We start from the raw sequence: 25,438 nt of genomic DNA, 5'->3' as shown, positions 1-25,438 counted from the left end.
CCTTGGCTGTGCTGCAGGGATGCTGTGGGTTGGACACTTGCTCTGGTAGTGGCCACACACTCTAAGTGGTAGGACCCTTCTTTCCAGTGTTGTCCCTGCCCTGTCGGGGTTATGATCCAAGCTTGGCCTGCGGAGCCTCTTGGCTGAGGTGTCTCCCTGTACAGGGCCTGCTGCCCAGGGTCCCCCTAACACTTCCCAGCTGCTCACTGCACCCAGCTCCGGACTGCTCCAGCCCCAGCTCCACCATTCTGTCTCAGCACTGCTGCTGCTCTGCCTCCAGCTGCCTGGGCTGCTTCTCTGGCCTCTCTGACTTGGTTGCTACAGCTCTGCTCCCAGGAGAGATCTGCTCTGCAGGCTGCTTCTGTGACTCTGCTCCCAGCACTGACCTGCTTCGTGGGCTGCTTTTCTGGCCCCTCTGGCTCTGGATGCTGCAGCTTTCTTCCCAGGGCAAGTCTGCTCTCTCTGGGCTGTGCCTCTGGCTTTGGGGCTGCAGCTCTGCTCCCAGGACAGGGTCTGCTCTCTCTGGGCTGCTTTTCTGATCCCTCTGGATCTGGCCCAGCTCTGATCCCCTGCTCAGCTTGGGCCCCTGCTTTCTCCTTGGCTTAACCCCACTCTGTCCGACACAGGCTATTCCAGCTCACATGGAGGACAGGGCCTCCCTGGCCTCCTGACTCCCTGATTAGCTGCCCGCCCTGTCATTCAGGCTGACCTGGAGCATTGGTCTCTCCCCATTGTTCCTGGGGGCTGTCAATCTCAGCATCCTGATTTCCCATCGACCCTTCCCCCTTTTTAGTACTGGGAGCTAGCAACTAAAACACCACGACTGAACGTTAGTAATGGGGCAACAGTCCCCTTACATGGAGGTCAGCATTTAGGTTTAGGCATCAGCCTTGGGAAGATTAAACTATGCCTGTCTTGATAGAACCAGATAGTAGCTACTTTTCAGTAGACAGCCCAGTCATTATTAACTCAATGCTCTTGAAGCTGTTCATCTCAGGTGTCTTACAGTTGCCATTGTTGTTTCCTGCTGCTCTCTCTTCATAACCCTCCTTTGATTTAACTCCTGAAAGGAAGGCATATTAATATCAATCCAATAATATGAGGGGCATAGGACATTCATAAAAAATACTGCACAACTCATTCTCCACATTCTAAATAATTCAAAGAGTATAAAGATACAATACAGAGAAGAATGGTATACCATAAAGTGAGCAGGATCAGGCATGCTTTAGCATAGTAATAAGTATAATTCAGTTTTAATTAAGACTAATCAGGGAAAGCCTTCTACTAGTTGAAATAACCTTCCAAGAGTGGTGGAAATTCCATAAGGGAAGACATTTGAAACGAGAATGAATAAAGTACTACAAACTACATTGTATTTTAAAAGTCCTGCATTGATAGGGCAGCTGGACAAGTCTATATTAGGTTTATTCTGTCAGCTAAGGATGAACTAATCACTGAACTAAATATTTAATGATTGTCTAAGCACAAGTGATCATGACCCAATTTCACTTTGGGTGTACCTAATTTAACTCAATTTCACAGAAATACATATGCACATCATGCTTTGAAAGGGTTAATTTCCCAAAGCTGAAAGTAAACATGAGAAGAAGTGAGTAGGAGGAAAAGTTCAAACAAAAATGTGAATGATAGTTAGGAGTTTAAGAAGGTTTTATTAGATGCTCCCAAAAACCAAAACAATTCCACAGTGACATAAGAAAAATTAAAATTTTTAAAAAATATTCTGGTTAAGAATATTCTGGGAAGTAAAAAGTTGCAGTTAAAAATTAAAACAATTAAAACAAATGGAGAAATGGTGGCATTGATAGCAATGAGTACAAATTGGTAATTAGAAGATAAAGACAATTGATATAGAAATCTAAAAAGGTATGAATGAAAAGAAATCTATGGCCAGTAGAGTTAAGGACAATAAGAAGCATTTCCTTAACTATACCAGAATACTGGGAAACTTGGAACACTGGGCTACTGGAAGGGTAAATGTAATTTCCAGATTCAGGGTAAATGCACCTCTAACGCTTGCTGTGGTTTGCCCATGGGATGTCCTCTTACCATCGCCTTGCTCTGGCAAGGACCCACCTCCCTCTCCTCAAGGCAAGAGATTTAGGCCCCAGCCTCCTGCAAATCACTGATTATCCCAGCAGGTCTGACCTAGCTCAGCACACAGTTTGTTTTCTTTCAGAAGTCTATGAACAGCGTATGTCAGCAGTTACAAGTAACCAAACCTCTCTTCCAAAGTGGAGTACATTTATTTCAGGACAAAAGCAGAGACAATAAAAGGCCTAAATGCATACTAAAAACTTACCAGAAGTTTCCCATCTTCCACATCAGGGGGTCTGGTAGGTCACAGCCTTTCCACACTTCAGCAGGGTTTGTACCTTTCCCATCTGGGAAAAGGTTCATGTCCATTGATTGCCTCAAACTGGGGCTCAGTCAGTTCAAGTTAGTCCTTTATACCTCAAGCTTGCTCTGTGTCTCCTGGGCCTCTTGAACCCTGTCTGAACCAGCACATGCAACTCATTTCAGTGAATGCTTCTCTGGAGTTATTTATAATTATCCACCCATGATTTTAGTTCCCGGATAGACCTTAGTGCCATACACATACATGTAACTAGCCAGCACACAATAACTAGCTCACAAACATGCAGTGAATCTTTTACAAAGTTGAAACAATAGTCTCAAAAAGATATGTCTGTTAGTCATATCTGTCACAGGGATGACCTTGGTACTTATAAGCCAATTAACCCAACATCCATTGCATTTAATATAAGAAAGAGTGATATGGGACACAATCAGTAAAGAATGAAATCATGGTAGCATAATTCATGGCAATCAACATGGTTTTATGGATAGCTCATTTTAAGAAATTTGATTGGATCATATGTTTGAGCCAAAAAAGTAATTATGTTGCCATAACATATTTAGACATCTGTTAGGCATCCTGAAAAGCTGTCTTGCATGGCATTCTGATAAAATTAGCACTATATAAAGTTAATGTGGGCTATGTTAAGTGGATTAAAATTAAATGGATAGATTATCTGATCTCAAAAAAAGTAATTGTAAATGGAAAACTGAGTTTCCAGTCAGGTTCCAAAGGGATCTATTCTTGCTCCAAAATTATTCAATATCTTTCAGTAATCCAGAAGAAAATATAAAACAGTTGCTGATAAAATTTGCAAAGGGCATAACTGGTGGCATGGTAAATAATGATTGGCCATGTCAATTATACAAACCAATCTAGATCACTTGGTAATTTGAGCAACATTTGTTAATACAGCCAAACCATAGGTCACACATTTAGCAACAAATAAGATAGAGTATTCATTATGGGGACAGTATCCTGGAAGCCATCAAAACTGAAATGGCTTTGGGGTAAATAAGAAATAGAACATGAATTCCCAGTATGATGCTGTAAGTTAATAAGGCTAATGCGATCTATGGATGTATAAGCAAGGGAAATATCAAGTAGTAGTACAGAGGAGCATACCTCTGAGACACTATAACTCAGGGGAACACCCAGCACCCCCATGTTCATCCTTATAAAATGATTGTGTGGTATCCAATGCAAAGTTTGTGTGTCAGGTGTCTTTGAAAGGTTCATGATACACTGAGCATTGTTATAGTAATGTTTTAGGTCGTAATTTCAGGTATATAGTTATGAATCTGAAAATGTGTCTTCATGGCTTAAAACAAGCCCAGGAAAAAACTCTCCAAGAGCAGAGGGGCATTTCACACCTCATCAGGGCATGTATGGGACAAATCCAGCCCAGGCTCTCAGGAACAAAGGACCCTGAGCTAGGCATCAACAAAGGATCTGCTGGATTCTCCAGTGAGTCACTCCCTTCCCTTGAAAAGAGAAAAGGAGTACTTGTGGCACCTTAGAGACTAACAAATTTATTAGAGCATAAGCTTTGAAGTGAGCTGTAGCTCACTTTTCTTTTTGCGAATACAGACTAACATCCCTTCCCTTGGTAAGTCTGGGATTATGATGAGGTAATGTTAACCTGACTATGAAGGGGCAGGGGAAAAAGCCAAGAGGGAAGAAAGAACATGATAAAAGGGAGAGACATTTGCCATGCTCTCTCTTTTCCACCTCCATCTACAGACACCACCACTATGTGACTGAAGCGCTGATCAAGCGGGAGCCTGGCTGATGGGCAACCAGCCAGCCTGGTGTGAGAAGCATCTAAGTTTGTAAGGGCACTGAAAGCGTTAAGATCAGCTTTGAATGCGTTTTGCTTTTATTTAATTTGACCAAATCGGACTTGTTGTGTTTTGACTTATAATCACTTAAAAATCTCTCTTTTGTAGTTAATGTGTTTGTTTATTCTACCTGAAACAGTGTGTTTGGTTTGGAGCATGTCAGACTCCCCTTGGGATAACAAGCCTGGTACATATCACTTTCCTTGCTAAATTGATGAATTCATATAAGCTTGCAGTGGCCAGCAGGCATAACTGGACACGGCAAGACTGAGATTCCTAGGGTTGTGTCTGGGACCGCAGATATTGGCTAGTGTCATTCGGTTGCACAATCCAAGCAGTGGCTGGCCAAAAGTGCTCACTCACATAGCTGGGAGCAGCTTACATGCTAGAGGCTGTGCGTGAACAGCCTGGGAGTGGGGGTTCTCACAGCGGAGCAGGGTAAGGCTGGCTCCCAGAGTTGAGGATTGGAGTGACCTAGGAGATCACTGGTCTCGATAACACTAGGGGAACTTCACAACCTCCATATATAAAACATTAGACAGACCATTATTGGAATATTGTGTCTAGTTCTAGTGTCCATACTTCAAAAAGGATACTGAAAAATTGAATAGGATTCAGAAAAGAACCACAAGAATGATTCAAGGTCTGGAAAGCATGCCTTTTTAGAGAGAGACTTAAGAAGCTTAATCTATTTAATTTATCTAAAGGAAGATTAAGAGATGATTTGATCACAGTCTAGAAGTACCTATGGTCAAGAGACTTCTGATGGTAGATGGCTCTTTAATCTAGCAGAAAAGGGCATGACAAGATCCAATGACTGGACACTGAAGCTCGATAAAGTCAGGCTTTATCAAATAAAGGTGCACATTTTAAGTGAGAATAAGTAATTATTGGAATACCTTACTATGGATATAGTGAATTAGTTTCCTGTAGTCTTTCAGAAATATGTTATACCTCAAACAGAAGTTATGGGCTTGATGCAGAAACTACTGTATGCAGCCTGTTATGCAGGAGGTTAGACTAGATGATCATAAAGTCCTTTCTGGCCATACAAAAATTAAAAAAAAAAAATCTAACAGGTCTTGTTACCTTGACTAGCGGGGTTTTAGGTTACAGCTGTTTGACCTTTGAAGCATCACTGCTAGTGCTCCCAGGAGACACCAGCATTCAGTACCAGACTTGAAGAAACAAGCACCAATATAAAAAAGAAAAGGAGTACTTGTGGCACCTTAGAGACTAACAAATTAGAGCATAAGCTTTCGTGAGCTACAGCTCACTCCATCAGATGCATGAAAGCACCAACATGTAACAGCACAATGACATGCAGGTTTCTTCCTCCATGACTGTGTGTTCTGCTTTTTCAGTGTAGAATATTATGCAAGTTAAAGTTCTATTCTCACCAACTACCACTGTATACATGTGCACTATGCTGATTATACATTCTGATAGGAGCCCAGAGTGAAGAGGACTATGCTCTCTAGCTGTTTTCCTGGGCTTTAGAAAAGGGACTTATTGAAGTAAATGGAAGTTTTGTCAGACATTAAAGAAAGCAGGATCTGGTGTGCCTTATCACTTTGGGAAAGAGAAGGAATTCCAACATTAGAGAAGGAAGGTTTGACAGCCTGTAGAGAAGAAAATTAAATGATCATTCAAACCTCAAGTCAACTTACCACCCTTTGATGAAGAATAATTTTACATTAATGTTTTCTCTTTTTGACTTGCAGCATTGTTGCCACCCAATTTAGTGCCCATGATTAAAAAAAGCATAGCTACATCAGCACTGCTCTTCCTATATGCCATTCTGCACATCCCAGACAAAAGGAATTTTGCTTGTGTCATTCTCTGACAAGTGTTATTCCTTTTCTGTGTGTGTTTTTATATATATAAATAAAGTTGATAAATAGTGTGAGCAAACGCAACAGTCTTGCTCTAAGAAATTAGATAATTGTATTTTGTCATTTGTTAGAATGGTTTGCTTTAATTTAGTAAGCTTATTCTGTTATCAGATATTTATATAACAATATTCTTTGACAGGTTTCAGAGTAGCAGCTGTGTTAGTCTGTATTCGCAAAAAGAAAAGGAGTACTTGTGGCACCTTAGAGACTAAAATTTATTTGAGCATAAGCTTTCGTGAGCTACAGCTCACTTCATTGGATGCATTCAGTGGAAGATACAGTGGGGGAGATTTACATACATACACAGAACATGAAACAATGGTTTTATCATACACACTGTAAGGTGTGATCACTTAAGATGAGCGATTATCAGCAGGAAGGGGGTGGGGGGAGGAAGAAAACCTTCTGTGGTGATGATAAAGGTGGGCCCACATCATCAAGAATCTACAACCTATCCTGAAGGACAACCCATCACTCTCACAGATCTTGGGAGACAGGCCCATCCTTGCTTACAGACAGCCCCCCAACCTGAAGCAAATACTCACCAGAAACCACACACCACACAACAGAACCACTAACCCAGGAACCTATCCTTGCAACAAAGCCCGTTGCCAACTGTCCACATATCTATTCAGGGGACACCATCAAAGGGTCTAATCACATCAGCCACACTATCAGAGGCTCGTTCACCTGCACATCCACCAATGTGAGATATGACATGTGCCAGCAATGCCCCTCAGCCATGTACATTGGTCAAACTGGACAGTCTCTACGTAAAAGAATAAATGGACACAAATCAGACGTCAAGAATTATTACATCCAAAAACCAGTCGGAGAACACTTCAATCGCTCTGGTCACACGATTACAGACCTGAGAGTGGATATTCTTCAACAAAAAAAACTTCAAAAATAGACTCCACCGAGAGACTGCTGAATTGGAATTAATTTGCAAACTGGATACAATTAACTTAGGCTTGAATAGAGACTGGGAGTGGATGGGTCATTACACAAAGTAAAACTATTTCCCCATGTTATGTCCGTCCCCCACACCCACTGTTCCTCAGATGTTCTTGTCAAGTGCTGGAAATGGCCCACCTTGATTATCACCACAAAAAGTTTTCTTCCTCTCCCCACCCCCTTCCTGCTGGTAATAGCTCATCTTAAGTGATCACTCTCCTTACAGTGTGTATGATAAAACCCATTGTTTCATGTTCTCTCTCTCTGTGTGTGTGTGTGTGTGTGTGTGTGTGTGTGTGTGTGTGTGTGTGTGTGTAGCTCACAAAAGCTTATGCTCAAATAAATTTGTTAGTCTAAGGTGCCACAAGTACTCCTTTTCTTTTTGAGGATTCTTTGACATATAGTTGTACGTAATCTTCTCTCTCCCAGGAGAGTTCAGCATCTTTATCAAAATTTGTCCAGCAGGAGCCTAACATATCCTTGAGCTTATCTGTTATCTAATGTTATCACTCATAATTGGATGTGAGGAAGATTTTATGGAATCTTTCTGTCTCTAATAAAGTGGTGGCTAGAGCAGCCTACAGAGGTGACATTGAAAACTCCACTATCCAATAAAAAGTTTAATTCTCATTGTCAACAATAGTGAAATACGCTGCATTGTGTTGTAGTGGTTCGTTGGCTGCCTGTAGCGAGCACAACATTTGTTACCAAGAGTGATGTCAAAGTTGACAAAGGATCACTACCACTACTGGCTGCTGATGCTGGTGTGAAAAGAGTTTGAAGGTTCCATTTTTAACAACTTAAGCTCTAAAATGAACTTGGACATATCTTTCCAATTTTCTGATACCCTAAACTGACAAAAAACTCTTGTCCTCCTTGGGCAGACACCTCTGTCTTTTTGGCTCTGGAGGCAAGATGGAGAAAAAATGCTACCCATAACTGAGCTGTTAGTTCCATGTCAGACTGCCCTTTTTATATACAAGTCTTAGGATTTCAAACTATTACAAAAGAACATAAGAATGGCAATACTGGGTCAGGTCCAGGTCCAAAGGTCCATCCAGCCCAGTATCCTGTCTACTGACAGTGACCAATGCCAGGTTCACTCCCTCTGGGGCACCTAACAGGTAATGATCAAGTGATCTCTCTCCTGCTATCCATCTCCACACTCTGACAAACAGAGGCTAGGGACACCATTCTTTACCCATCCTGGCTAATATCCATTAATGGACTTAACCTCCATGAATTTATCCTGTTCTCTTTTAAACCCTGTTATAGTCCTAGCCTTCAAAACCTCCTCAGGCAAGGAGTTCCACTGGTTGACTGTGCGCTGTGTGAAGAAGAACTTTCTTCCGTTTGTTTTAAACCTGTTGCCCATTAATTTCATTTGGTGGCCCCTAGTTCTTATATTATGGGAACAAGTAAATAACTTTTCCTTATTCACTTTCTCCACATCACTCATGATTTTATATACCTCTATCATATCCCCCTTAGTCTCCTCTTTTCCAAGCTGAAAAATCCTAGCCTCTTTAATCTCTCCTCATATGGAACCTATTCCAAATCCCTAAGCATTTTAGTTGCCCTTTTCTGAACCTTTAATGCCAGTATATTTTTTTAAGATGAATATGTATACAGATGTGGTTCCCTCAAGATGTGGGCATATCATGGATTTATATAACGGCAATAAAATATTCTCCATCTTATTCTCTATCCCTTTTTTAATGATTCCTAACATCTGGTTTGCTTTTTTGACTGCTGCTGCACACTGCATGAACGTCTTCAGAGAACTATCGACGATGACTGCAAGATCTTTTTCCTGATTAGTTGAAGCTAAATTAGCCCCCCATCATATTGTATGTACAGTCGGGGTTATTTTCTCCAAGGTGCATTACTTTACATTTATCCACATTAAATTTAATTTGCCATTTTATTGCCCAATCACTTAGTTTTGTGAGATCTTTTTGAAGTTCTTCAGTCTGCTTTGGTCTTAACTATCTTGAGCAGTTTAGTATCATCTGCAAACTTTGCCACCTCACTGTTTACCCCTTTTTCCAAATCATTTATGAATGAAATGAATAGGATTGATACTAGGACTGACCCATGGGGACCACCACTAGATACCTCTCTCAATTCTGAAAATTTACCATTTATTAGTACTCTTTGTTCTCTGCTTTTAACCAGTTCTCAGTCCATGAAAGGATCTTCCCTCTTATCCCATGACAACTTAATTGGCATAAGAGCCTTTGATGAGGGACCTTGTCAAAGGCTTTCTGGAAATCTAAGTACACTACGTCCACTGGATCCCCCTTGTCTACATGTTTGTTGGCTCCTTCAGAGAACTCTAATAGATTAGTAAGACATGATTTCCCTTTACAGAAACCATGTTGACTTTTGCCCAACAATTTATGTTCTTCTCTGTGTCTGACAATTTTATTTTTTACTATTAAAAAGAAAAGGAGTACTTGTGGCACCTTACAGACAAATTTATTTGAGCATAAGCTTTTGTGAGGTACAGCTCACTTCATTGGATGCATGCAGTGGAAAATACAGTGGGGAGATTTTAATATACACAGAAAACAGGACTTAGAACAATGCTTCCTTAGCTCTCGTCCCCTAATGCCCCTACTCTACTTGTACTACATTGATGACATCTTCATCATCTAGATCCATGGAAAAGAAGCCCTTGAGGAATTCCACCATGATTTCAACAATTTTCATCCCACCATCAACCTCAGCCTGGACCAGTCCACACAACAGATCCACTTCCTGGACACTACAATGCTAATAAGCGGTGGTCACATAAACATCACCCTATACTGGAAACCTACTGACCGCTATACTTACCTACATGACTCCAGATCACACCACACAATCCATTGTCTACAGCCAAGCTCTACGATACAACTGCATTTGCTCCAACCCCTCAGACAGAGGCAAACACCTACAAGATCTCTATCAAGCATTCTTACAACTACAGTACCCACCTGCTGAAGTGAAGAAACAGATTGACAGAGCCAGAAGAGTACCCAGAAGTTACCTACTACAGGACAAGCCCAAGAAAACAGAACGCCACTAGCCATCACCTTCAGCCCCCAACTAAAACCTCTCCAACGCATCATCAAGGATCTACAATCTATCCTGAAGGACGACCCATCACTCTCACAGATCTTGGGAGACAGGCCAGTCCTTGCTTACACACAGCCCCCCAACCTGAAGCAAATACTCACCAGCAACCACACACCAGAACCACTAACCCAGGAACCTATCCTTGCAACAAAGCCCGTTGCCAACTCTGTCCACATATCTATTCAGGGGGCTATTCACATCAGAGGGCCTAATCACATCAGCCACAGTATCAGAGGCTCGTTCACCTGCATCTATCAATGTGATATATGCCATCATGTGCCAGCAATGCCCCTCTGCCATGTACACTGGCCAAACTGGACAGTCTCTACATCAAAGAATAAATGGTCACAAATCAGACGTCAAGAATTATAACATTAAAAACTAGTCAGAGAACACTTCAGTCTCTCTGGTCACTTGATTACATACCTAAAAGTAGCAATTCAACAAAAAAACCTTCAAAAACAGACTCCACCGAGAGACTGTTGAATTGGAATTAATTTGCAAACTGGACACCATTAAATTAGGCTTTAATAAAGACTGGGAGTGGATGTGTCATTACACAAAGTAAGACTATTTCCCCATGTTTATTCCCCCCCCCCCCCCACACTGTTCCTCAGCTGTTCTTGTCAACTGCTGGAAATGGCCCACCTTGATTATCACTACAAAAGGGGTTTTTTTTTCCCCTCTTCTCCTTCTGGTAATAGTTTATGTTACCTGATCAATCTCATTACAGTGTGTTTAGTAACACCCATTGTTTCATGTTCTCTGTGTATATAAAATCTCCCCACTGTATTTTTCACTGCATGCATCTGACGAATTGAGCTGTAGCTTACGAAAGCTTATGCTCAAATAAATTTGTCAGTCTGTAAGGTGCCACAAGTACTCCTTTTCTTTTTGTGGCTACAGACTAACATGGCTGCTACTCTGAAACCATTCTTTACTGTTGTTTCAACTAATTTGCCTGATACTGACATTAGACTTACCGATCAGTAATTGCCAGGATCACCTCTAGGGCTCTTTTTAAATATTGGCGTTACATTAGCTATCTTCTAGTCATTGGGTACAGAAGCTGATTTAAAGGACAGGTTACAAACCATAGTTAATAGTTCCGCAATTTCACATTTGAGTTCTTTCAGAACTCTTGGGTGAATGCCCTGTGACTTGTTACTGTTAATTTTATCAATTAATTCCAAAATCTCCTCTAGTGACACTTCAATCTGTGATAATCTCAGATTTGTCACCTACCAAAGATAGCTCAGGTTTAACATCCTCAGCCGTGAAGACTGAAGCAAAGAATTCATTTAGTTTCTCTGCAATTATTTTATCATCTTTAAGTGCTCCTTTTGTATCTCGATCATCCAGGGGCCCCACTAGTTGTTTGGCAGGCTTCCTGCTTCTGATGTACTTAAAAAAAAATTATTGCCTTTTGAATTTTTGGCTAGCTGTTCTTCAAACTCCTTTTGGGGTTTATTACATTTTTACACTTAATTTGGCAGTGTTTATGTTCCTTTCTATTTACCTTACTAGGATTTGACTTCCACTTTTTAATAGATGCCTTTTTTATACACAAACTGTGTCCTAGTTCCCGCTAGTTCCAAATTATGGCACTGCAATAATTCTGCTATGGTAATGTGATTGCACAATAGCTTGAGATATATATAGACACACACTCACTCCCTAAAGTGGTGACACAAATGTCATGGCCACATGTTCCATTTAATGAAAAACACACTCACTTTGTCAGTGATACAGTACAAGTACTCCTTTTTATGCATTTTTATGTGCACTTGAAGTGTTTTCAGATTAGCTCTTGGTCATGTTCAGATTCAATTTCTGCTAGAATCAGAATATTTTAGGCTAATAAAACTGCTAGAAGACTTAAGTCCCACTTCATTTTTGTTTTAATTTTATAAAATCTGAAGCAATTCATTCTCAGTGACCTGAGGTCGAATACACAGTAAAATGATTTCCTATTCATGCATTTTTGCAATAAAAAATAATTTTAAAATAAATTCAGTATTTTCAAACTTTCTTCTCATAGAAAGTGCCCACTGTTGCATGCCAGCTAATAGGTCATCCATTAAAGTGAAGTTAGATAAAAAACAAAACAAAAACACAACAGTCTTGCTTAATTTTGTCCCTATTCCAAACTTTGTAGCTTGACAAAAACATTGAGGAGTCAGGTGGCACCTTAAAGACTGATATTTGGGCATAAGTTTTTCTGGGTAAAAAAAAAAATTCTTCAGATGCATTGAGTGAAAATTACAGATGCAGGCATAAAATACTGACACATGGAGAAAGGAGTTACCTTACAAGTAGAGAACCAGTGTTGACAAGACCAATTCAGTCAGAGTGGATGCGGTCCACTCCCAACAATTGATGAGGTGTCAATACCAAGAGATGGAAAATTGCTTTTGTAGTGAGCTAGCCACTCCCAGTCCCTATTCAAGCCCAAATTGATGGTGTTAAGTTTGCAAATGAATTGTAGCTCAGCAATTTCTCTTTGAAGTCTGTTTTTGAAGTTTTTTTTTGTTGAATAGCTACTTTTAAATGTTATTGAGTGTCCAGAGAAACTGAAGTTTCGGAGTAGCAGCCCTGTTAGTCTGTATCCGCAAAAAGAAAAAAGGAGGACTAGTGGCACCTTAGAGACTAACATTTATTTGAGCATAAGCTTTCGTGAGCTACAGCTCACTTCATTGAATGCATGCAGTGGAAAATATACTGCACGCATCCGATGAAGTGAGCTGTAGCTCACGAAAGCTTATGCTCAAATAAATGTGTTAGTCTCTAAGATGCCACTAGTCCTCCTTTTCTTTTTTGCAGAAACTGAAGTGTTTTCCTACTGGCTTTTGTATGTTACCATTCCTGATATCTGATATTTGTTGTCCATTTATTACCATTGTTACCTGATATTTGTGTCCATTTATTCTTTTATGTAGAGACTGTTTGGTTTGGCCAATGTACATGGCAGAGGGGCACTGCTGGCATATATCACATTAGTAGATGTGCCCCTGATTGTGTAGCTCATGTGGTTGGGTCCTCTAGAGTAGATATGGAGACAGAGTTGGCAATGAGGTTTGTCATGGGGATTGGTTCCTGGGTTAGTGTATTAATATATTTATGCCTGTATCTGTAATTTTCCATTCCAAGCATCTAAAGAAGTGTTTTTTTTAACCCACGGAAGTTAGTGTTGGGGCTGACTGCACGTTACCTTGGGCTGTTACAGCATGGTTCGGGGGGGAGCTAGTAGTGAACTGGCTTTGACTGGCTGAACTCACTTGCAGCCAATCAACTGGGCAAACAAGTGAAGAAATAAGTGAGGACCACGACTGTAAAGTGTGAGAATAGGAAGCGATAGTGTTTCCTGCCAGAGCCTGCTCGTGGATGAATACCCCCCCTTAAAAGGGGATAACGATAAAAGCAGCTATGCGAATTGCCTTAGACTAGCAGTCTTACCTGCGGACCCTGGCCTTTTGGGTGCCCAGGAATTCCCTACTCTGGAGCAGCGCCTGCTACGAGCCCGCAAGGACAAGGCAGGAGGGTCCAGGACTGTCCTTAGCAGAAAGGGCGTAAGCATTGATTCTTGCTTGCTTGGTTGCTGGAAAGCATGTATTTAGTAATGCATGAAGGCTGGGAGGCTTATACTTTGGCAATAAAACCGGTTATACTGATGCACCTGGAGTGGCTTCACTAACTGTATCTGAGCCCACCCCTCCCCCCCATTGGGACCGACATGTTATGCCCAAATAAATCTGTTAGTCTTCAGGGTGCCACTGGACACCTCAGTTTTTGTGGATACAGACTAATATGGCGACCACTCATACTTTGTGGGTTGAACTCCTCCAGATGGAACACAAGTAATTTGAAGGTTTTGTTTCTTCTGGTCACTTATCAAATTATTTGTGGAGTTATTTATTAGGAAACAGGTGAATAATGCTGTAAGTGAGAGATAACTATTTACATGTATATAGACAGAAAGTGCCAGTAAGAATATTTACCATAGATTGTGGATTTTGTAGAGCCAATAAAACCTGTACACTGCAAAATGGCTTCTTGCATGTAGCTCTTTAATTGAGGCTCTTAACAGACAAGGCAGAAATCCTAGACCAAGCAAGACAATACAGAGGTTGTATTAGCCCCAAAGCAGATTTAGAGGTAGTCACACAAAAGTAAGCCCTATGGTCTTTAGCAGAGAAACTACAGGGTATTAATTATTTCTATTACTGTAGCATCTAGGAACCCTAGTCATGGACCAGGACCCCATTGTGACTGGCACTGTATAAACAGAAAAAAAAAAGTCTTAAGAAGAGACGAAGGTCCAAGGGCTCCTAGAAGGCACAAATAAAAGCCTAAGGGCATCAATCCTACAAAGACTTATGTACTTGCTTAACTTTAAGCATCTGAGTAGTCCCTTTGAATTCAAAGGGATTCCAAATTGTGGCAGCAGAAGAGCAATGCAAGGCCTCAAATTTATTTTAAAGAAGCTGTGTAAAACACAAAGTGGATGGAAACAAGAATTTAATTGGTTTTGCCAATTAGCAATAAAAAAAAAGTGTTTTATATAGGTATGCAGTTCCCCTCTCTGCAAAACGCCCTTCAGTGTCAAATAGGCTTATATGGCAGCAATGCAATCATTTTTCTAGCCACAGCAATACAATTTCCTTGAAATTTATTCCAAGCAGTAGCTGAAATCCTGTGCTGTCACATAGGTGTAATTCATAAAATCAACTGTAAAAAAAGTTGAAAGTGGCTTAGAACTTAATAATTGGATGCTGACACACCACAAAACCCAGTGATGATTCAACCTGATGATATTCTGAACAAAAAGAGCTCTCAACCCTGCTTGTAGCTGTTTCCATCACTTCATACTGATTCAGACATTGTAGGTCTCACAGTGAAACAGAGCAACATTCCTGGAATCTTTGTATATAAATTAAAAAATTAAGAACATGAAGGTGGCAAAGTCAAGCACTCCAAAAACTTAAGAAATATTAGAATGAAGATAACTTTGCAACCTTAATTCAACTCCATTTTGCCTAGGTATTACAATACAGCCTTTATTTACTTAAGCATATACCATTGTCCCACAGGACTCCTGCCTCAAATGGGACAGATGTTAAATTAGCAAGTAGTTATTCAATATTTTACTTTATCATCATCATTCAATGTATGGCACCGGCCTGATTTTCTGCACACCATCCAAACCCAGATCAGAATAGAAGTGATTAATTTCCTCCTAGGTGTTTCTATGGTGCTCTCAATATTGTATCTGAATGCTTCACAAACAATAAATTTAATGTCACATTCCTGTGAGATTAGGTGATATTATCTCCATTTTACAGATGGAAAATGGAGGCACAGAGATTCAAGACAATATTTTCAAACACGACCAACTTGAAACACCTTAGCCCTGATTTTCCAGGGTCATTTGCTTTCAAAATATGAAAATCTATAAAATGCTCAGCTCCAATTGACTTCAGTTGTAGTCTTGAGTGCTCAGCACTACTGCAAATCTGCAAATGCATTCCTAGGTGTTCCAAGCTAGGCACTCAGAAAATTAGGAGCACAGAATTAGTGGCTAACTGTGAACATATTAGTTTAAATTACTTGCCCAGCATGACCTAGGAATTCTGGGTGAGAAACAGGAATAGAATCCAGTTGTCCATGATGGCATTAAGCTGCCTTAATCACCAGACAATCTTCTCTCTTCCTGCTCATTTACTAAAATGAACGAGGCAGTGGTCCTGTAGATGGACAGTAATAGTACACACTGATTCATCCCCCTGAATACAGTCTATCATGTGCAGTGAATGAGACACAGGTCCTTTGGAAAATGTAATAGAGTGTTCTCTGATCAGTTCCTTGGTGCCACAGCAGTGTCTGTGAGAAGCAATTGCAAGGTGTGTCCTGCTCAGCCCCTGTAGCCTCATGATTGAGCATGCACAATCTCCTTGTGGTAGAGCTGGTGGGGAGTTTGAGAAATATTTTCTTGTTCAAACTCTCTGCTTTTAGAGTAGCACACCTAGAATTCTTTTTGGGGTGGGGAGAAATTCAAAAGGTCTCAATTTTGTCCTGATGCAGAAATGGAAAGGTTTTGAAATCTCATTTTCCTTCACTTTGAACTGGAAACTAGAACAATTTTAAGTGGAACTTTAAAAATTTCATTTCAGAGAGACACAACAAGTTTAAAAGTTATAACAAGGTCTGACAACAGGTTCTTATAGTGTGACGTGGTGGGCAACCACGACAGGCAGTACTACCAGCTCCATAAGTAACAATATCGATTTTACATAGATCTCTTCCAACATCTAAACTTCACTGATAGAGTCAATATACATCTGAATAACTATTATAAACACTCCCTGATTCATGCACAAATTTATGTATTGCCAAGGACATTTATGAACTGGGATACTATTTTGTGGTTCCTTCTGATTAGAGATGAATAAAATGACATATTACATGGAATACATTTACAGCACAAACTGTAACTCACTATAGATTTGATTTAGAACCACTTCATATTTACTATGAGCCACAAGGTGGAAGAGCTCTGAAGTAGTTCCAAAGCTTGTCTTTCACCAACAGAAGTTGGTCCAACAAAAAATATTACTTCACCCACCTTGTCTCTCTAGGGCCAAGATGGATACAAAATCACATTTACTATGTAGGTTAAATAGAGACAAGAGAGGAAATGGCAGCATTCTTTGAGAACTCATCCTTAATTATGTTACCTTAAATTAAAGTTTGTGTATCCTGGAAATAATTATTCTGTATTTTGGGACTTCACAGCAACATGAAAAAAGTCTTTAAAAATCTTAGCAAACTATTTGCTGGAGTTTAAAGCTCTGATTTAAAAAAAATACCTCTTCCAAGCTTAAGACGACATTAATATTTACAAAGCATGTTTACTCCAGGAACTTAGAAAAATAATTTAAGTGCAAATAAATGATCTACATTTCTATGCCTTTAAAGAAAAATTCATAATTTTATTGGCAGTAATTTCAAGCTGATCCAAGACTAGCAGGCAACAGAGCTTCTAAAATATACCAATATACTGATCCCCCTCTCCTTTACACCATTGTAAGGTCACTAGGTCAACAGAATTATTTTTGGCCTCCACTGGAGTAATCAAGAAATGAATTGAGACCTTTTGACATTCAGAACAAGATATAAATAATATTCCAAAAAAAATTGTGGTTCTATATTAGTATGTGAAAGACTTTGGTGATTGCACCAAGAAATAGAAAGGAGAGGCAGGTTGAGAGCTCCCAGAACAGAAAGACCTCTAATTGTACAGACAATAAATCTGTACATACAAAAATACATACATACCACAGGGAACTGTATTGACAAAAAGAGACATTGGATGACCTAGTAGGACTTTTCTATCTAACTTATGTAACTGTAAGAGACTGAGAAAGGAACAGTAGAAACAAGCACTAATCTCTCAAAAGAGCCCCTTACATTTTCCCACCCTAACAATTCAGAAGGGCAGGAGGGAGAAGAAACAGCAGAGAATGGATTTATTTGTTCTCACTTTGGAGAACAGCTCCGTAAGAGTAGAGGGAAGAATAGAACAAACAATAAAAGTTTCATAAGTCAGCCGGACAGCACACATTCAGATTCCTATTCTTATCTTACCAAGTTTAATGAATTCAATATGACAACAAGGTGAAAAAAAAACCAATTTCCATCCCAAGGGAAATTGATTTCAAAAATCTAGTTTCATTCCACTCAGAACTAAGAGTCAAAATCCCAAAATTTGTCATGGAGCTAAAACTTACCAAAACTAGTACAGCCAGGTACCAGGGTACAGGATATTTCAGTTTCACAATTTAAACATAAAATACAGTGATCATGCCTAGATGTTTAGGAGATGCATATTTTGAGCCCACTGTTCCGTATTTTGATCTAGACAATATTAGTGGGACAACATGTTCAAAACTACACATACCAATCATATAAACCCAAAAGGAGGCACATTACCAAATGCATATAAATACATAATGCCAGTCCCATAGCCAAGCATGTCTGTCTGCACTGTATTGCCACTTCAGAGAACTTGTTTTGCATGGCTCGGATGGATGTACTTGTTTTGCACGTTTTTGAACCAATTGGAACATTGAGGGATATAAAGTGTGACAATTGAAATTGGATTTGCATTGTTGAGAGAGCACATAGTGCAGGGAGGAAAAGAATCCAAAAGCAGAAAAACAATCTAGGTCTTATATAGCACTCATTAGTAGATCTTAAAGGACTTCACAAAAGGAGGTCATAGTATCATCCCCCATTTTTAATGAAAGGTAAACTGAGGTACAGAGACACAAAGTGATGTGCCTAAGGTCACCCAACTGACCAATGGCAGAGCTGGGAATAAAAGCCAGGTCTCCTGAGAATCTAGGGCCCACTTCAATGGGCCTTGGAAGAGTGAATGTATCCATCAACTTCAGCAAACTTTGGATCAGGATCCTTATGAAACGGATACAATACTGACCCAATGTATAGTTTCATTTACAGGAAAATATTTGTAAATTTGAACTAGTTATTTTTACCAAGAACCCATACACTTTGCCAGTTTTACCCATCACTGCTTATTGTCATCATTTTTACAACAGCCACACAAGTAACTAGATGAGAGCCACAAGCGGAACACAAAAACCCCCTCCTTCCCCCACCCTCAAAAAAACCCTAATCAAATCCCCTTACAAAAAAATATGACTCCTACCAAATGTCCATTTCATTGAACTATAAGACTCAGGCACCGAGTTAGTAATTGCCCAACAACAATTCAGATTGCATCTGTAATATATACCATCAGTCTGTAAATCCTGCTTAACATTTTAATACAATTCCTGCCTAACAGCTGGTTTTATTGTCTAGTTAGAGGATGCATAAAGCCAGGCACCCCAAAGTAGCACTCCATATTTTCTGAAATAGCATTGAGATCAATAATCAAACCAACAAAGAAAGAAAAAAAAAGTTTAGACTGGCAATCTTTGTTTTTCTTCACATTCTGTTGTTACTCAAAGCTTTTTTCTAAACACTTTTTCCAGCAGCGGCTTATCAGAGTCTCAGAAGACATGTTCCGTCCTTCAATACCACCTGAATAGTCAGGCAATAAAACAACCTGTTCTCGGTCCTATACAGAATCCCACTTCATGGGGATAAAGTCGCTTCTCTGCATTGGAGTATGTAAGGGGAAAAAAGCATTACTGTCTTTGTAAGCAACGTACCATAACTTCCATCTGCTATAGCACCTTCTCCCTACTCCTTCAGTCACTATAGGTTTCTATTTCTTTCCTCAGTTTGGCTTTGCCACAGAAATTCTGTAAATTACTAGAAACAGCATACTCGTCCAATGTCCACTTTAGCAGTTGTGATATCACATCCTTCCTTACTGTGTGTGTGGGAGGGTTAGCTCTTGCTTTATCTTTTGGAATTGCCAGCAACAGTACACTTCTTGTTTTTAGTAATTTGCCTGAGTCAAAGATTTTGAAGGATTTTTCTTCATTTTTGAAGTCTCCTCCCTCATATCTAGTGCGTCTCAATACTGCTGAATTGACAGCCCTGAAAACTAATTTCTTCCAAGCACAGAAAAGATACAACCCAAACCATGCCAGTGCGCTCAACCTTAAACAGCAAAGGTACCAACTATTACAATGCAGGTACACATGGGACATTTCAAGATAGAGGGGAATATTCTCTGCTGTGGTCAACTCCCACCAGGCACAGTGGATCAGGGTGTTATGTCTTACTCTGGTCAATTTTCCTTCAAGATTAGGAAACTGAGGCTCAAAATATATTTGTAGCAGAGGCTTTCCCAGTCTTTCTTTGGGCCCATCTGTGGCTTCAGTTTCTCCCTCTTGGACTCCTCAGTATCACCATCGTAACTGGCATGAGTCAGGTAGATCCAGCCCCCAAGAGGTGGTGATTTGTCATCAACTTTAATACAGGAACTCATACCCAGTTTTTCTAGCTGGCTCACAACTCTTGCTGCAAGGGGCTTAGTCTGGTCTCTGATGAGGCTTTCCTCTAGCAGAGTCACACTCTATACTCCAGTCTTCCTAGATGGCTCCTGATCCCTGTAGGCTTGCACTCCCAAGACCCTCTGCCTGGGTGCTAAGGAGAGTGTTTAGACCAGCTCATGTATCCGTCCTGCACCTTTATCTCCCTAATCTGACTGCTCATTATATCTCCCAGCAGGCCTGGTTCCAAATCATATGCTTGAATCACGTAACACTTGGACTTATTCCCTTCACCTGTGGTGGCAGGCACATCTTAAAGGGCAAGCTCACACTTGGACAGTATCCATTATTTTACTATTATGTTTTTTAAAAAACAGGCTAATCTCTGTCTCCAAATATATTAAATGAAAAGGCAGACTTGGCTGCTGTGTTATCTAAAATTCCACTTGCAGTAATCAGGATGCTCAAGTCTCTCTTAACTGCAATAGAATTAAAACAACAAAAACAAACTATGACTTTATAAGATTTCCATTTAATGTGGGGCATTGTCAGGAAAAAAATTCTATGGTATTATGCAATACTTTAAGTGAAGCAGTCTGATTTGTTCCTCTGGCTCTAATTGCTTGGCATCTTTACTCCTTTTCTGCATGTTACGTGATATATATATTGAAACCAAAAATAGATTTAAAGGTGTTTTTTGCTCATTTTTTGAAATACAAGGCTACTCACATATTTAAATACAATTTTATTGCATCTTAAGTCAGATTGTAATTTTGAAGGAAGCACACCATTAAAAATACCAGTCAATCAGATATGACCTGTGTGGCTAATATTGTAAAACTTGACTAGTGATTAAGGAATCCAACTTGGGGTATGCTAAAAGGTAAACCCACTGAAAAGCAGGGTAAGTGCTTAGCCCTATTAGAATATCAGGCTTTGTAAAAGAACCTCACGTTAAGCAGCTAAGAATTTGGGCACCTAAAAAAAAAATCACTTAATTACTTTAAAAAAAATCCTTCTCCATCTCTTTAAAGAGACATAGCCACATGGTGTCAAACCTGAGAAACTAGCAAGGCCACATAAGCGCAATTTCTTACTGGTGCACTTGCCTGAAATAGCTTCCTCCCACTGGAAGAAAGGGAAGGATGGAGAATGAGCTAAGAAAGAGGCTCAGCATGAGTGAGCAAGTTCCAAAACAATGCAAGAACAGCTAGACTGTCCAAAAAAAGTCTGACAGTTACCATGGACTTCTGATACAAGTCAGCACCACAGAAGAGAAGAGCTGCTGGAACAATAATGTTGGAACTGGAACCTCATAGGATCTGGAACAGGTAGAAAACTGTGATAAATAGCAATTGGAGGAAGACAGAGCCAGCAGCCAAAGAGGATAGTGCTTCAGTATATTCATGTCCTGATCCCTCCCAAATCCCAATTAAATCCCCTTCGGTGCCAACAACTCCTAGCTCAATTAATTGTCCAGATGGATGATTTTGATCCACATACAACAAAACTCTAAAGTAATACAGTTTCACTCACACAAGACAGCACAACACTGTTTCATAAGGTGGCAGAAAGTTCCAGATGCCTACACCATAACTGAATGCACAATTTCTCTCAAAGGTGAGGAGAGGAATGGCCATTGCCGAATAGCAGGTTAGGCAGAAGAGAGAACAATTATATGAAAGTTAGGACAGTACTAATGTAATAGCCTTCATTGAATTCTGACCATTTACCATTCCTTTGCCACTTTAATCTCTTCTTGATCTTACTTTAAAGAATGTAAAATTTAGAGACATTGTTAAGTGGTTACATCTTTGCCAAGGCCAAATGTTGGAGGTGATTAAATGTAATCAGCTGGTATGTTACTTTAACTGTTGGAAGAAAACACAAAAACTTACCCCAAGGGGGAAAAAAAATAAGACCCTATGTTGAACATGTCCTCAGATTTTCTTGAGGGTTATATTATTCTCTTTCCTGATGCTCTGATATTTGTAAACCATTGAATTTTAAACCTCTGAAACATCCAAGGGTGACAGCACTTTAAGAATACTCTGTAAATGTAAACAAGAAGTTTGAGAGATTGGGAAAAACCAGCCTGGCATACAAACTCCCTTTAAAACAGAAAATTAGCTACCTGAAGGTAGGATCCTATAGGCAGAGTTCTCATTGCTTTAATTCTCAGACCTCAGTGATTCAGGAGCCAAAATTAGTGATCAACTTTACTCCAAAGAGCCACAGTAATGTGAATTCATGGTTTCATTTACTATTATGTATAAACAATATTATTCTCATAGCAAAATGATTCGCAAAAAGAAGAGGAGTACTTGTGGCACCTTAGAGACTAAAATTTGAGCATAAGCTTTCGTGAGCTACAGCCCACTTCATCGGATGCATTCAGTGGAAAATACAGTGGAATTGAATGCATCCGATGAAGTGAGCTGTAGCTCACGAAAGCTTATGCTCAAATAAATTTGTTAGTCTCTAAGGTGTCACAAGTACTCCTTTTCTTTTTGCGAATATAGACTAACACAGCTGCTACTCTGAAACCTAGCAAAATGATTGACCAAGTTATGTTATCAACTACAGTTTGTTAACATAAGAAAAGCATCCTAATTTGTTAATAACTTAGGTTGGTTAATTAAAATCAGTGTTTTAATATCATTTAATATCAATGTTTTAATAATAGCCACAGGAGACATTAAAGAGCCACTTGTGGTTTGCGAGCCTGACTGAATATCACTGAACTAAAGCCTCTCTGCCTTTGTCTCTCCAATGGCCATAGGAAAGTAAATAGGTTTTTAGAGTTCATTTTGGCATGGTTCAAGCCATACTCTTTTTTTCTTTCAGTCTGAGACTCAAGAGAAAAAGTACATGCTCTCACCTGCTCTCTTCTCTATTACTATTTCAAGAGCTTAAGAAGAATATTAAAAACAAAGTGAAAAATGTTTGAGTTAATGCTTCCATCTCATTTGTTTTTGACCCCTTGAGTGCTGAACCACCCTTGCTAGGTCTGTTCTATTGACCCATTATTGGGGTGTCCCAGTACTGTTTTAAGCAACAGGACTAGGCTGTCACTTGTGAGCATGCATTTAGTTGAAGCCACCCACTGTGCTGCCAAACACTCAAAGTATGGCCTAACATGACATTTGAGTGGAATGATAGCAGCACAGCAAGTGAAGAGAATCAGCAGTGAACAAGTTAACTGTAAGGCTCTCGAGGGTTTAGTTCATGTATTTCTCCTATTTCTGCAGACACGGAAGTCTCACAGCTGATTCTCTGCTCCAGCATGTGTATGTCACATCAGGAACGATATCATGAAGTTGCTGAGGAATTACAATGCCACATTCAAGCTCCAGTGACTCCCGCGCTTGGAACAGTTTGAAAAAATTTGACTGCTCTGCAATTTAGTGAGATCCTTTTATTTTGGCTCACACTTCACTACAAAGCACATTAGCATATAGGCAGTAAGCTTTTGAGCTTGGAGGGCTTGCTGCAACCCATTTAGAAAAACAACATTTTAAAGACAACATACTCCTCTCCATAGGTTTATTTTAATTTTTAATATTCCTGTTTGCATTCTGTAATCCTGATGTTTTATCAAGATGCTCCTCAAGTCAGGAATACAAATGCAACATGCTTCTATCACACATCTCACACTGGAGCTTTTCAGAATTAAATACCTTCATCCCTCATAAGATAATGTAATGTCATAGCAAAAAAGAAATGTCAAACTCCAAAATTAATTTATGCTACTTCAAAGAAAGTTCTCTTCTCTACACTCGTGAAAACATTCTCTTTTGCAAAATAAAATAATTGTCAATTCCCAGGAATGTAAATGGTTGACTGTTTCTGAAGTATGATTTTGCCCTTCACTATTCATTGTTTCACAAAAGCAAAACCCTCAGGGCAATCAATACTAACTTATGATAATGTGGTCTGCAGCACAGTGAGGGCCCCCACCCAACAGCTAAGAGAGCACTTAGTAGGTGCTACAGTAAGTGGATCAGAGTATTTTACCTGTAAATATGCTGTGATAAAGTGATATCATTCCATTGCTACAGTTTACTTAGTTAACATTTTTCCTAATATATTTGGTTCACTAGTTCATTAGATCATTACCTTATAAACATGCTGGGTAATGAATTGAGAGCAACTGCATACCTTCAGGAAGAACCTGCCCGATAACAATAATCCATTAGAAAACTGGCAGTATCCTCTGATCTATTGCCCGCAAAGCTATGATTTGATGGAGAGTTTCATTCCCTCTGCTCAGTACTCCAGAAGAAAATCAGCACAATTTAAATATTTCCTTGCGATGTGACAGCTCTCTAGATCCCTGGTTGCATTCTGTTCCCAAGGGATGACAATCTGGTGTTCCAGTGAGCATAGAGCAGTGAAGATGAATTGAAAAAGCTTGAGATAAATTAGGGCTGGCTATGTTAAAATTGTCTCTGCTCCTGAGTCTCTCATCTGCAGTCTGCAAGCCTGTTTTGCTGTGAGAAAGCTAGATGGCAGGCTGCCTCAGTGAGTTCTTCTTAAGCGACAGGGAGCATTTTCAATGAAGAAAAATTCTCCCATTATCTAAGCTAATGTGTCTGCAGCTAAGTCTAGTTTTAAGAGTGTCTACTAGCATGAAGTTAATTTTTACTATTGCTCTTCTTCATGCTACAGGTCAAAACACATACTATCTGAAAGAAAAACTTTTTAGTTAACAGATGATAGCCTGGCTCTTGTTATAGCTTTGCCCAATAGAAAAAGTGCCTACACTTAGTCTATGTTAACCAACGAAATACTTCCTAATATTACCTCGTTCTTAAGTTATTTTTCTATTCCTGTTCCTGCTCTTTTGGCCTTAATAATTATTCCAACAATTATCTTCATTTCAAAATGCTTTAGTATAGAGGTTGGCAGGGTTTTCTTTTGGCTGACAATTGAAGTGACAGCTGGAAATCAGGACATTTTGCACTTTGTAACCTTAAGAGATGCTGGTCCAAGAAAACATCTGATGGCCATTTTGCTGTACCCTCAGAAAGTCTGGTTTAAAAAAACTACACCTTTGTGACAGATGGTCAGACTCAGATTACACAGTCTGCAATTGGAATAAAATTGCAATTGAAATTCTTCATAATTCAGGTTAGTGCCAAAGTACTACAGGGTAACAAGCCCTGTACATAGTGAGGAAGCTGTAGATATGGTATATCTTGACTTTAGCAAGGCTTTTGATAGTCTTGCATGACTTTCTCAGAAACAAATTAGGTAAACACAACCTAGATA

General features: G+C 39.6%; 1 long non-coding RNA gene across 2 annotated transcripts in view; it reads right to left on the bottom strand.

Annotated features, from left to right (window-relative positions):
* LOC119848297 overlaps positions 1-24,797 on the bottom strand; it is a 355,501-nt gene extending 330,704 nt beyond the window's left edge. The window contains exon 1 of one of the 2 annotated variants that reach the window (XR_006274353.1): positions 24,284-24,797. This is a non-coding gene — a long non-coding RNA (uncharacterized LOC119848297). The remainder of the gene's footprint in view (positions 1-24,283) is intronic. The other variant, XR_005290234.2, reaches the window with a different exon arrangement.
* Positions 24,798-25,438: the final 641 nt, after the last annotated feature.

Source organism: Dermochelys coriacea, chromosome 1 (genome assembly GCF_009764565.3).
Source record: "Dermochelys coriacea isolate rDerCor1 chromosome 1, rDerCor1.pri.v4, whole genome shotgun sequence".
Classification (NCBI taxonomy): Eukaryota; Metazoa; Chordata; order Testudines; family Dermochelyidae; genus Dermochelys; species Dermochelys coriacea.
The sequence above is the reverse complement of the archived record's forward strand: the minus strand, read 5'-3'. Positions and strand labels throughout refer to the sequence as shown.